Raw genomic sequence first — 13182 nt, 5'->3', positions numbered from 1 at the left:
TTCCGCAAACATCATGGCACGGAAACCGCACTCATTAAAGCAGCCGACGACATAAGAGTCATCCGTGACCAAGGAGGTACTGCGGTATTAGTCCTCCTGGATTTGTCTGCTGCTTTCGACACGGTCGACCACAAGATCTTGGTCGACCGTGTCGAGAGGATGGGCATTCAGCTTGCTGCCAGAGATCTTCTGGCCTCTTTTCTGGCCAATAGAACCCAGGCAGTTACCCTGGGCCCCTTTCAATCTGCCGACCTGTCGTTGCCGTGTGGGGTCCCACAAGGCTCATCCCTGAGTCCGACACTATTTAATATATATGTGTCGGACCTTGCTAGTGTCATCAAAGCCTACGGGATGGGCCTGACCTCATACGCCGACGATACTCAGTTGGTTTTGGCCATAAGAGACGATGGACAGAAGATGGCGGAGAGTTTCCAAGACGGGATGACTGCAATTGGTGAGTGGATGGCAAGAAATTGCCTGAAGCTCAACTCTGATAAAACAGAGGTGGTTATCTTCGGTAAGCTCTCCCCACCCTGGTCGGCAACCTGGTGGCCAGCAGCCATGGGTACACCTCCTTCCCCTTCGGTCAAAGTGAGAAACTTAGGTGTCACCTTTGACAACCAGCTCAATTTTATGGCCCATGCGAATAAAGTGGCTGCTAATGCTCACTTCAAGTTACGTATTGTCAGGAAAATCATACCATACTTACCTGAATCAGCAGCAAAAACACTAGTTTTTTCGCTAGTGCTGTCTTCATTAGACTATTGTAACGGTCTGTTGCTTAACGCCCAGAACAGAGTCATCAAAAAATTACAGACCGTTCAAAATGCTGCTGCCCGTGTACTCGCAAAAAAAACCAGATTTGCCCCCATTTCGGACACGCTTAAAAAATACCACTGGCTGTCCATTCACAATAGGGTCAAATTCAAATCTTTGTGCACGGTTTTTAAATCACTTCAGGATTTAGGACCTCGATTCTTTAAAAAGCAACTGACTCCGTACAATCCTGTGAGAAAGCTTCGATCCACATCTGCCAACCAGCTAGTGGTCCAACGTAGTCGCACAGTTTCCTGGGGTGATCGCCGTTTTTTAATCTCGGCCCCCAGACTCTGGAATACCCTACCCATTGATATTAGGACCAGCTCCACTCTTCTTCAGTTTAGAAAAAAACTGAAGACATGGCTTTTTAATCAATAAATCACTGCCTGTTGTTTTCTGTCGAGGGTGAGACTTTAATGCAATTTCAGCGCCGAGACGCCTAAGGGTAATTGCACGCGCTTTATAAATGGCATTAAATAAATAAATAAATAAATGTTTGCATGATCACACTACTGGATGGTAAAGTAGTTCTGCATTCGATTTTACTTTCCATGCATTGGAAAATTGTAGGCTACACAAATGATTGCCTTTCATTAGAGTTAATATTATGCCAATGATGACTCAGCCAATTTGACACTTTTTGTGGGTCAGACCATAAGCTCTGGACAGCAGTATCCCATTGTGAAGAGTCTAAAAACAAACAATAAAATAAAACCAGCAAAAAGGGAGTGTCACTCTAAAAGGGCTGTTTTCCACATGCAGGACAAGACAAATAGGTTGTGATTCTGTTAACATTTATTACCATCTAGTATAGTCACTGAAAAAGTGGTGTTTTTGTTTCTCAGACTTCTATCAATTTCCTTATTCAGTTTGTGGTTACATTACGAATACATGCATAGCACAATACATCTAATACAATGGAAAACCCTTTGCAGCTATATATTCATTGAAATAAACTGAAAGAAACATTTCAACATATTTTTTAATCAAATAAAAAAAATGAAGAATATAGAAATGAATAAGAAATATTTTAGTGCGGTTTGAATTAGCAGTTTGTTTCAGCAATTGCAGAGCAACTCATGTGTATTCAATACATTGATTCAATAACTGACTAATATGCAATTTTCTGTCTAAGTTTCTTTGAATATAGCTTATAGGGATTTGATGAAATCTCTTTAGTTGCCTATATTTTGTGATTCCGGTGTACCAAAGACCTGTACTTCACAAAGCGTGAGGAACTCCTCTCGGTCTCCTATAACGACGTTCACATAACGGCCCACCAATCCGTAGCATTGATAGGTCTGGGAACTCCCAGATGGGATACTGGAAATGTAGGAGCACCTGGGGAAACCAATAAAAAGGGAAATCTGAATTAACTCATTGATGTTTGAAACCATTTTTTTCCTGTGTTTCATTAATTTTTCCAAAAGCTGATTGAGGACAAGCATTGACAAAGAGATTAGGTTTAATTTTTGAATTGTTCATACAGAGAGACGCATGATATACATGCACACATAGAGCAGTCACACTTCCATAGACTGACATATGTGAATCATTGTCTTCAAGTTCAAGTGACTTCAGGGTCAAACTGTGAAATATATAGGCACAAGCACGCAAATAAAATTGATCCCCCATTAATGAACTAGAGAGGTAAAAAATGTGCCCACCTTTGTAAATTGGAGCCGTTTTGAACTTGTAAAGACACGCTGTGTAAGTGTTTCGCATGGTGTCCAAGATTACATGGATTTGAGCTTACTACAGGCAATGTTTCTTCAGGGAAATCAACAGGAAAACACCGGCCCAGCAGACCACAAAACAGGTCCACAATCAAAAAAACAAACATTGGAAATGTCAAAATGTCTGTCTTAAAAGAATGCTGCATAGTAATGTGAAGCATTACAAGTAAATAGCATGGCAATTAATATGTATTTGTGTGGAAGCAAAGGACAGTGAAATAATTCAAGGGTTTAGTTAAAAGGCCATGTGAAAGTTGCATTGTCAAGCCAGACCTAAAAATCCATGTAGGTTAAAGACTGCTCTCCTCCCATCTGTGGTGCTGCCAGAGTACAACAACATCAACGATCTCGTTATCTAAGACACTTTAGTAGCATTACAATGTTGTGTGTGCCACTGAAAGTCCACCTGAGGCTTCTGGATAAATCAACAAAATGATCACAGCTATCTTGAGGGCCTTCACTTTTTTGAAGCACACAACTTCTGTCCAACCAAAACATGCACTCCTGGCTCCCAACACATGGGAGGAGCCAAAGCCCCTCTCTAGTAATTCTCAGCAGCGTTGTCACGCCAGACCATAAAAACCAGCCCACACTCTGACATGTCAGCCCAACCGATTGGGCATTCCCTGGTAGCCCTATACGTCAATACGACCCTGACTGACATACATTTGAAATTACACACACACAAGTACATTTACAGGGGTCAATGCAAATAGACCAATAGCCATAAGTAATCCTATAAACCTACATAACTATGCAGCTAAAGAAGTGCATCAGCAATGCATTGCATGATGGGCAGTGGAGACAAAGTAAGATACATCAGGGGAGTTGTGGGATGTGCAGCAGTGCAGCAGAGGGTCACAACAGGTGAGCAGAAGGGGATGTACAGCAAAGCTTTGCTGGAGAGGCATCTGAGAGGAGAACAAGGCGGTGTGATCCAGAGTAACACGCAGCGATGTGCCTGAGGGCAGCACTGTAACTATTTGGTGCCACAGTGGCATGTCAGGTGCTGTGCATCAAAGGTCACTAAACTTCATATTGGGATCACTGTTTTTTTTGCATCAGAGGAGCACTGAATGATGTGATGCATTGTGCTGTAGAAGCTCCTGGTGAATGTGTATTGGGGTTGAATTGTGATGTAAAAATTAGATACAAGCTATTGAGCAAGTTACTTATCTTCGGTAATGCCTTACCTAGAAGAGACTCGAACTAGCCTCCGATTCCTTACCGTAAAATATTCCCTAGGTGTCAAATTGAATCCTAAGAAACGCTAGCAGTCCCCATGCGCACCTGTAGGTGGTGTCTTTCGGCTCTGTGTGGAATCGTCACCATCATCCATGAGGGAAGTGACATGCTCCCCACTCCAGCATGCTGGCATCAATTCTTGACTGTTTTTCCGCACCACAAATACAGACCTTACTAAAAAAAAATGACTAGTGTGCCAGTATTAAGTCCAAAAGGATATCTTAAGTGTTAGATACACAGTTCGCAGAACAGGGAGGATGGGAGAATCGGTAAGGAATTTGCGGCTAGATAGCCTCCACCAGAAAGGCATTACTGAAGGTAAGTGACTAGTTCATCTGATAAAGACTTCTAGTCACAAATATTTTACCATAGAATAGATATCAAAGCAATCTCTCCCCAGAGGTGGACCAGCTAACTGTTTTATTAAAAAGTCCTGGAGGACCAAACGGGTAAAATGCTCATCTCGCTGGACCTGACTGTCTAAGCTGTAATGTTTGACAAACGTGTGCAGTGATGCCTACATGGCTGCTTGACAGATGTCCAGAGCAGGGACTCCTTTTGATAACGTAGTGGTTGCAGCCTTAGATCTGGTTGAATGAGTGTGCATGCCAACATGGTGTTACTTCTTGGCCGTGGTGTAGAGAAGGTGATCCATCTAGAGATGGTTCCTTTGTGAACAACCTTGCCTTTCTTCATACTCGAAAAGCCCACAAGGAATTGATCGTCCACCTGGAAGTCCTTGGTTTAATCAATGAAAAATGATAGCACCCTTGTTGGGTCCGAAAGGTGGAATCCCTTGTCTTCCTTGTTGGGATGAGGGGGAGCAAAAAAGGTAGGCAATGTGATGGTCTGCCTGACATGAAAAGGGGTAATCACCTTTGGTAAACAAGTGGTACGGGTTCTAAGGACCAAATTGTCTGAGAAAAAGGTTGTATATCAGGATTAACAGAAAGAGCCTGCAACACACTAACCCTGCAGTCAGATGTTATTGCCACAAGAAAGAGTGTTTTGATGGCCACCAGTATAAGAAGGCAGCTGTGGATAGGCTCAACTGGTGAACACATGAAAAAGGTGAGAACTAAATCAAGTTCACAATGGGCAGAATAAAGGGCGTAGGAGGAAACGTGTTGTAAACCTTTTAGGCAAAGATTCACAACAGGTGACTTGAACAGGAAAAGCTTTTCCAGCAACCACAGGTAAATGGTAAAGAGGTACCCTTTAACTGTCCTCATAGCAAAGCCTTGCCAGGTAAAAGATGGAGCAAACAAAAGGACTTCAGACAAGGATGTAGACAGAGGATCAGCCGGTTTGGTACCACACCACAAGCTACAAATTTGTCCCATCAGTAGGCGTAAATCATTTTCCATGGGGGTACTGAAGGCTGCCAGGATAATATCACACACCTCAGGAGAGAGATCAAACACCCTCAGCTGTTGCTACTCAGCCTTCATTCATGTAGGTGGAGAGAGTGCAGGTTCAGGTGCAAGGCCCTGCCCTGTTCCTGCGAAAGGTGGTGAGGCAGAATATCAAGTAAAAAATGTTGAATGAACCATAATATCGAGTAAAAAATATTGTGGAATGGAAATATTGAGTGCAAGAATATCGTTGTCAAGAATATCTATTTTAGGGTAAGTAATATTGATAATTAAAATATAGAAGTCATTAGTATCGTTTGAAAATATAGTTGTTTAAAATACAGTTTTTTAATAATTATTTTTATTATATATTTTAAATGTATACGACATAATATTTTCAAAAATAGGAAAAATTAGATATCCTGGTGCTTTACAGTTTTGGAGTGTTTCTTGGTAAGGCCCGGTCAAGGTACAGCTGAGTATTGGATTCAACTGATTCAATGGATAGAAGGTGGCAATTTAAAATGACAGTATGGTCAACTTTAAAATATGTACAATTAATATTGGGGGGTGTAATGACTGGAGGAAGTGGCAAAGGTTAGCCCATTTTGTTAACATCAATGTACTTTGTCTCCAGGAGACCCATCTACCCTGGGAAAAGAAGCATTTGATAAATATAAGAGGCTTCGAGATGTTGGCTTGCTCCACGCAAACCTCCACAGTTAGGGGTGTTTCAATTCTAGCAAAATCATCTTTGGAGGGAGCCAAGCGGTTTAAGGCAGATTGCTTAGGGAGATGGGTTGTAGCAGAGCTATCTATGGGATGTACATTGTGTGTGATCTATGGGTCTAACCAGGATGACCCAGAGGTGTTTGATGTCTTGGAAGGAGACCTAGCCAGCTGGCCCACCCCAATTATAGTGTGCGGTGACCTAAATCTATCTGCCGATCTGCATAGCAAGTCTTCATATGTAGGGCGAAAGCCTAGGGTATTCCGGGCACTTAGCTCTCTCATAAGCTCACTAAGTGTGGGCGAATTTTGCGAATTCGCATTTCACGAATTCGCGCAAATTTGCAAAAAAATCTGCGAATTTGCAGATTTTCTCGCGAAATCGCGGATTTTTGGGCAATTGCACTATACTCGACTGGAGTACTTTCTGATCAGTAAGTGCTACCTCGTTGGGTAAATGTATTGAGCTTTTCCGACACTACAGCTGCTTAAAGGCCCAGAAGAGTTGTCTCCAGTGACCCATTGTGTCTGTAACTTTGCCACCGCGCCCATAGGCGCAGAGGTCCCTCGAGTGAGCTGTCCATCACAGTGGGGGAAAGGGCGGGAAGTGATTGCATAGCCTAGTGTGTGTGGGGCCAGGCTTCTGTGCGAGTTCACATGCCTCTTGTTTATAAAGGGTCAGACACCACTCAGAGCAGCAGATGAGGAAAAAGAAGTAAGTGCTACCTCGTTGGGCAAATGTATCGTGCTTTTCCAACACTACAGCTGCTTAAAGGCCCAGAGAGTTGTCTCCAGTGACCCTGTGTGTCTGTAACTTTGCCACCGCGCCCATAAGCGCAGAGGTCCCTCGAGTGAGCTGTCCATTACAGTGGGGGAAAGGGCGGGAAGAGGATGCATATCCTAGTGTGTGTGGGGCTGGGCTTCTGTGCGAGTTCACATGCCTCTTGTTTATAAAGGGTCAGACACCGATCAGAGCAGCAGATGAGGAAAAAGCAGTAAGTACTACCTCGTTGGGTAAATGTATCGTGCTTTTCCGAAACTACAGCTGCTTAAAGGCCCAGAAGAGTTGTCTCCAGTGACGCCGTGTGTCTGTAACTTTGCCACCGCGCCCCTAGGCACAGAGGTCCCTCGAGTGAGCTGTCCATCACAGTGGGTGAAAGGGCGGGAAGAGGTTGCATAGCCTAGTGTGTGTGGGGCCGGGCTTCTGTGCGAGTTCACATGCCTCTTGTTTATAAAGGGTCAGACACCGATCAGAGCAGCAGATTAGGAAAAAGCAGTAAGTGCTACCTCGTTGGGTAACTGTATTGAGCTTTTCCGACACTACAGCTGCTTAAAGGCCCAGAAGAGTTGTCTCCAGTGACCCCGTGTGTCTGTAACTTTGCCACCGCGCCCCTAGGCGCAGAGGTCCCTCGAGCGAGCTGTCCATCACAGTGGGTGAAAGGGCGGGAAGAGGTTGCATAGCCTAGTGTGTGTGGGGCCGGGCTTCTGTGCGAGTTCACATGCCTCTTGTTTATAAAGGGTCAGACACCGATCAGAGCAGCAGATGAGGAAAAAGCAGTAAGTGCTACCTCGTTGGGTAAATGTATCGTGCTTTTCCGACACTACAGCTGCTTAAAGGCCCAGAAGAGTTGTCTCCAGTGACCCCATGTGTTTGTAACTTTGCCACCGTGCCCCTAGGTGCAGAGGTCCCTCGAGTGAGCTGTCCATCACAGTGGGTGAAAGGGCGGGAAGAGGTTGCATAGCCTAGTGTGTGTGGGGCCGGGCTTCTGTGCGAGTTCACATGCCTTTTGTTTATAAAGGGTCAGACACCGATCAGAGCAGCAGTTGAAGAAAAAGCAGTAAGTGCTACCTTGTTGGGTAAATGTATCGTGCTTTTCCGACACTACAGCTGCTTAAAGGCCCAAAGGAGTTGTCTCCAGTGACCCCGTGTGTCTGCAATTTTGCCACCGCGCCCACAGGCGCAGAGGTCCCTCGAGTGAGCTGTCCATCACAGTGGGGGAAAGGGCGGGAAGTGGTTGCATAGCCTAGTGTGTGTGGGGCCAGGCTTCTGTGCGAGTTCACATGCCTCTTGTTTATAAAGGGTCAGACACCACTCAGAGCAGCAGATGAGGAAAAAGAAGTAAGTGCTACCTCGTTGGGTAAATGTATCGTGCTTTTCCGACACTACAGCTGCTTAAAGGCCCAGAGAGTTGTCTCCAGTGACCCTGTGTGTCTGTAACTTTGCCACCATGCCCATAAGCGCAGAGGTCCCTCGAGTGAGCTGTCCATTACAGTGGGGGAAAGGGCGGGAAGAGGATGCATAGCCTAGTGTGTGTGGGGCTGGGCTTCTGTGCGAGTTCACATGCCTCTTGTTTATAAAAGGTCAGACAGCGATCAGAGCAGCAGATGAGGAAAAAGCAGTAAGTACTACCTCGTTGGGTAAATGTATCGTGCTTTTCCAAAACTACAGCTGCTTAAAGGCCCAGAAGAGTTGTCTCCAGTGACCCCGTGTGTCTGTAACTTTGCCACCACGCCCATAGGCGCAGAGGTCCCTCGAGTGAGCTGTCCATCACAGTGGGGGAAAGGGCAGGAAAAGGTTGCATAGCCTAGTGTGTGTGGGGCCGGGCTTCTGTGCGAGTTCACATGCCTCTTGTTTATAAAGGGTCAGACACCGATCAGAGCAGCAGATGAGGAAAAAGCAGTAAGTGCTACCTCGTTGGGTAAATGTATTGTGCTTTTCCGACACTACAGCTGCTTAAAGGCCCAGAAGAGTTGTCTCCAGTGACCCCGTGTGTCTGTAACTTTGCCATCGCGCCCCTAGGTGCAGAAGTCCCTCTAGTGAGCTGTCTATCACTGTGGGTGAAAGGGCGGGAAGAGGTTGCATAGCCTAGTGTGTGTGGGGCCGGGCTTCTGTGCGAGTTCACATGCCTCTTGTTTATAAAGGGTCAGACACCGATCAGAGCAGCAGTTGAGGAAAAAGCAGTAAGTGCTACCTTGTTGGGTAAATGTATCATGCTTTTCCGACACTACAGCTGCCTAAAGGCCTAGAAGAGTTGGCTCCAGTGACCCCGTGTGTCTGTAACTTTGCCACCGCACCCATAGGCGCGAGGTCCCTCGAGCGAGCTGTCCATCACAGTGGGTGAAAGGGCGGGAAGAGGTTGCATAGCCTAGTGTGTGTGGGGCCGGGCTTCTGTGCGAGTTCACATGCCTCTTGTTTATAAAGGGTCAGACACCGATCAGAGCAGCAGATGAGGAAAAAGCAGTAAGTGCTACCTCGTTGGGCAAATGTATCGTGCTTTTCCGACACTACAGCTGCTTAAAGGCCCAGAAGAGTTGTCTCCAGTGACCCCGTGTGTTTGTAACTTTGCCACCGTGCCCTTAGGCGCAGAGGTCCCTCGAGTGAGCTGTCCATCACAGTGGGTGAAAGGGCGGGAAGAGGTTGCATAGCCTAGTGTGTGTGGGGCCGGGCTTCTGTGCAAGTTCACATGCCTTTTCTTTATAAAGTGTCAGACACCGATCAGAGCAGCAGATGAGGAAAAAGCAGTAAGTGCTACCTTGTTGGGTAAATGTATTGTGCTTTTCCGACACTACAGCTGCTTAAAGGCCCAAAAGAGTTGTCTCCAGTGACCCCGTGTGTCTGCAACTTTGCCACCGCGCCCACAGGCGCAGAGGTCCCTCTAGTGAGCTGTCCATCACAGTGGGGGAAAGGGCGGGAAGTGGTTGCATAGCCTAGTGTGTGTGGGGCCAGGCTTCTGTGCGAGTTCACATGCCTCTTGTTTATAAAGGGCCAGACACCACTCAGAGCAGCAGATGAGGAAAAAGCAGTAAGTGCTACCTCGTTGGGTAAATGTATCCTGCTTTTCCGACACTACAACTGCTTAAAGGCCCAGAAGAGTTGTCTCCAGTGACCCCGTGTGTCTGTAACTTTGGAACCGCGCCCATAGGCGCAGAGGTCCCTCATGTGAGCTGTCCATCACAGTGGGGGAAAGGGCACGAAGAGGTTGCATAGCCTAGTGTGTGTGGGACCGGGCTTCTGTGCGAGTTCACATGCCTCTTGTTTATAAAGGGTCAGAGTCCGATCAGAGCAGCAGATGAGGAGAAAGCAGTAAGTGCTACCTCGTTGGGTAAATGTATCGTGCTTTTCCTACACTACAGCTGCGTAAAGGCCCAGAAGAGTGGCACCTGCTTTATTTCCCTGTAAGTGCTTCCTGCTGAGGTTTAATTTTAGAGCCTAGTTGCCTAATTGTAACTATTCTCTGACCTTGCTTCGAGGGTCAAAGCAGGGTCAGAGAATAGTTGCAAGTAGGCAACGAGGCGCCGCTCAGGAAGCACTTACAGGGTTAGAGCAGGTGCCCAAGTTGAAGTAAATTTCATTGTAACCATTTTGTAAATGGTGACAAAGAAATTAGCTTCAACTTGGGCACCTGATTTAACCCTGTGAGTGCTTCCTGAGCAAAACTCGGGCCGTTTGCGGATTCGCGGATTTTGCCGCGATTTCGCGTGATTCGCGGATCGCAAAATTGCGGAAATTGCGGAAAATGCGCAAAATCCGCGAGCGGAACAAATTTTATGCCCACACTTAAAGCTCACATCGGTTGGTTGATGTCTGGGGGATAAGGAACCCAATAATCCGGGATTTACATATTATTCAAATCCCTTCTGGAAGTATACCAAACTAGATTACTTTTTATTATCCTCTTCAGAATTAAAAAAGGTTAGCATTAGAAAACTCCCGAAAGTAATATCGGATCATAATCCATTGATAATGTGCTATGAGTTGGATAAAGCCGTTATGAAAAAGTCAAGATGGACATTTGAAAGAAGTTTGTTAGCTGATAGCAGATATGTGGAACATCTTAAGAAATGGACCGGGGAGTATTTTGACGCAAACCGCTATAGTGCATCCAGAAATGGCGTATGGGATGCATTCAAAGTCGCCCTGAGAGGGGAGACAATTAGCTTTTCCGCAAGGATTAGGAAGAGGATAGAGGCGAGTGTGAGAGACTGACAGGGCAGCTAGCTGAAGCAGAAGAACAGCATGTTAGAGACATCAGACAAGGAAGGGAAGGTGTGGCGAGCCAACAAAAGTTGATGGCTAAAGCAGAACTCCATAAATTGTTTAACCCAGAAAGCAACTAGTGGTTATCAAGCTTCAAGGGCTAGGGGAGCAGGCAGGTAGAGCATTGGCTCTACAAATAAGACAAGACAAGGTTAAGAATGTAATTGCCAATATACAGGAGGTTTGTAGTAATTATACTGAACCTAAAGATATTTTGCATGTTTTCAAAAATTTCTTTCAAACCTTATATAACAAGGAGGAGGATATTTAGTGGCGAGTTCGGGGAAGGAGGCCCCCTGTTGGACGAGTTAGGTAGAGAAGAGTTAGATAAGGACCTGAGAAAGAGTGAGATTCGTGCTGCGTTACGGGAACTAGCCGCGGGTAAAGCCGCAGACCCTGTTGGAATTCCTTTGGAGGTGTACAAATGTATTGAAAAAGAGATTACCCCATTACTGTTGGACCTATTCAACGGGATATTGTGTTCAGGTACAATACCAAATTCCTGGAAAGAAACTAGCATAATCGTGTTTCATAAAAAGGGGAAACCAAAGGAAATCCCCGGGTCATACCAACCGATATCTCTTATCAACACCGATACAAAGCTGTATTCTAAGATCTGGGCTAAGAGATTGGGGGGGTCATTGGCGGTTTGGTCTCTCCGTGGCAGCATGGGTTTATTCCAGGGCGTGGCACGACTGACCACATTAGGCGTGCTATCGCACTGTTCGATGCCCATGTTGCCTCGGGGGGTGAATGGCCATTATCCTCCTCGATGCGGAAAAGGCCTTTGACCGCGTGGCATGGAAATATCTATGGGGTATACTGGCAGGCAGAGGCTTTGGCCCCAAAGTTATGAGAGCTCTTATGGCTAAGTATCAGGATCCCGTTTCTCGTGTCCAGATAATGGGGGAAAGCTCCGATAAGATCTTAATTAAGAGGGGGACTCATCAAGGGTGCCCCTGCTCGCCGATTCTTTTTTCATTATATATATACACGCGCAGATTAGACCTGTAGTGCTCAATGGCTTTGAAAATAAACTGTTGGCATATGCGGATGATCTGGCGGTAATAACTCATGATCCCGAGCACGCTATGCCAATTCTGGCTGAAATAGCGAAAGAGTACGGCTGTCAGTCGGGGTATTTATTGAATGAGGGTAAAACCCAGATAATTTGCACTAAAAACATTATTAAGACAGGTATAAGGTACGTGGACTCGGCAGTATATCTTGGGGTTAGAGTGAATGCTTCAGTAGATCAGATCATCGCAGATCATTTTACTCCACTTATGAAATCAATAGCGGCAGAATTGAAAAGAATTGATGTGCTGCACTTGTCCCTGATAGGCAGGGTGAATGGTTTAAAATGACGAGGTTTCCCAAGGTTCTGTACCTATTTCGTGCAATACCACTTTTTATAGATCAGGGGGTGATTAAATCTCTCGAATCAATATTCATCAGATTTATCTGGCAGCATGGCAAATTCAGGCGTTCATTGAAATATATGTCACTTCCCTGAGAAAGGGGAGGGCTGGCAATGCCGAATCTTAGGTTTTATCACTGGACGTGCCTGCTGACCCAGATGGCCATACTCTTTGAACCTGCTAATAATACGGTTAATATACCTGGGGGTAATCAGTGCCCACCCTCCATATATGAATTGTTATTGGGGAGCAAGGCTAAGGGACAACTATTGCGGGAAGTTGAGCGCCGTTATTACAGAAAGATACGTTATACGGTTCTGGAAGGGGCTTGGGGGTTCTGGAAACTGGTGCAAAAGACACTGGCTATCTTAAAAATAAACCCCTACCTCCCTTTATGGAATTCTAGCATTTTCCCTCAGCTTAATAATGATAGGAATTGTCGGATTTGGGAGGAGCTGGGAGTTAAGACTTTAGGGGATGTTATGGAAGGGGATTCCATCTTGGGGTTCGAAGTTATTCAGCAGAAATATGGTATTCCCTCTAATCAATGGTTTAAATATGTTGAGAGTTCTCAAACATTGCTGGCCATTAGACCCCGTATCTCTTTGGGAACAGGCAATACGATGATGGAATACTATCAAAAGGGGGCAAAAGAATCAAATCGGTATATAACTGGCTGCTGATAGGTACCCAAGATGATCTGGGTTGCGAAATTAGGGGATCCAGACGTCGACCTTGATAAAGCCCTACTTCTAAATAAAAAAATATTTTGCTCTTCTAACTTGCAGGCAGAGCATTATAAAACATTGTTTAATTTATATTACACTCCAGCAAAGTTG

This window comes from Lissotriton helveticus, chromosome 6 (assembly GCF_964261635.1).
Source record: "Lissotriton helveticus chromosome 6, aLisHel1.1, whole genome shotgun sequence".
In the NCBI taxonomy this organism is placed as follows: Eukaryota; Metazoa; Chordata; class Amphibia; order Caudata; family Salamandridae; genus Lissotriton; species Lissotriton helveticus.
This window is presented reverse-complemented; position numbering follows the sequence as displayed.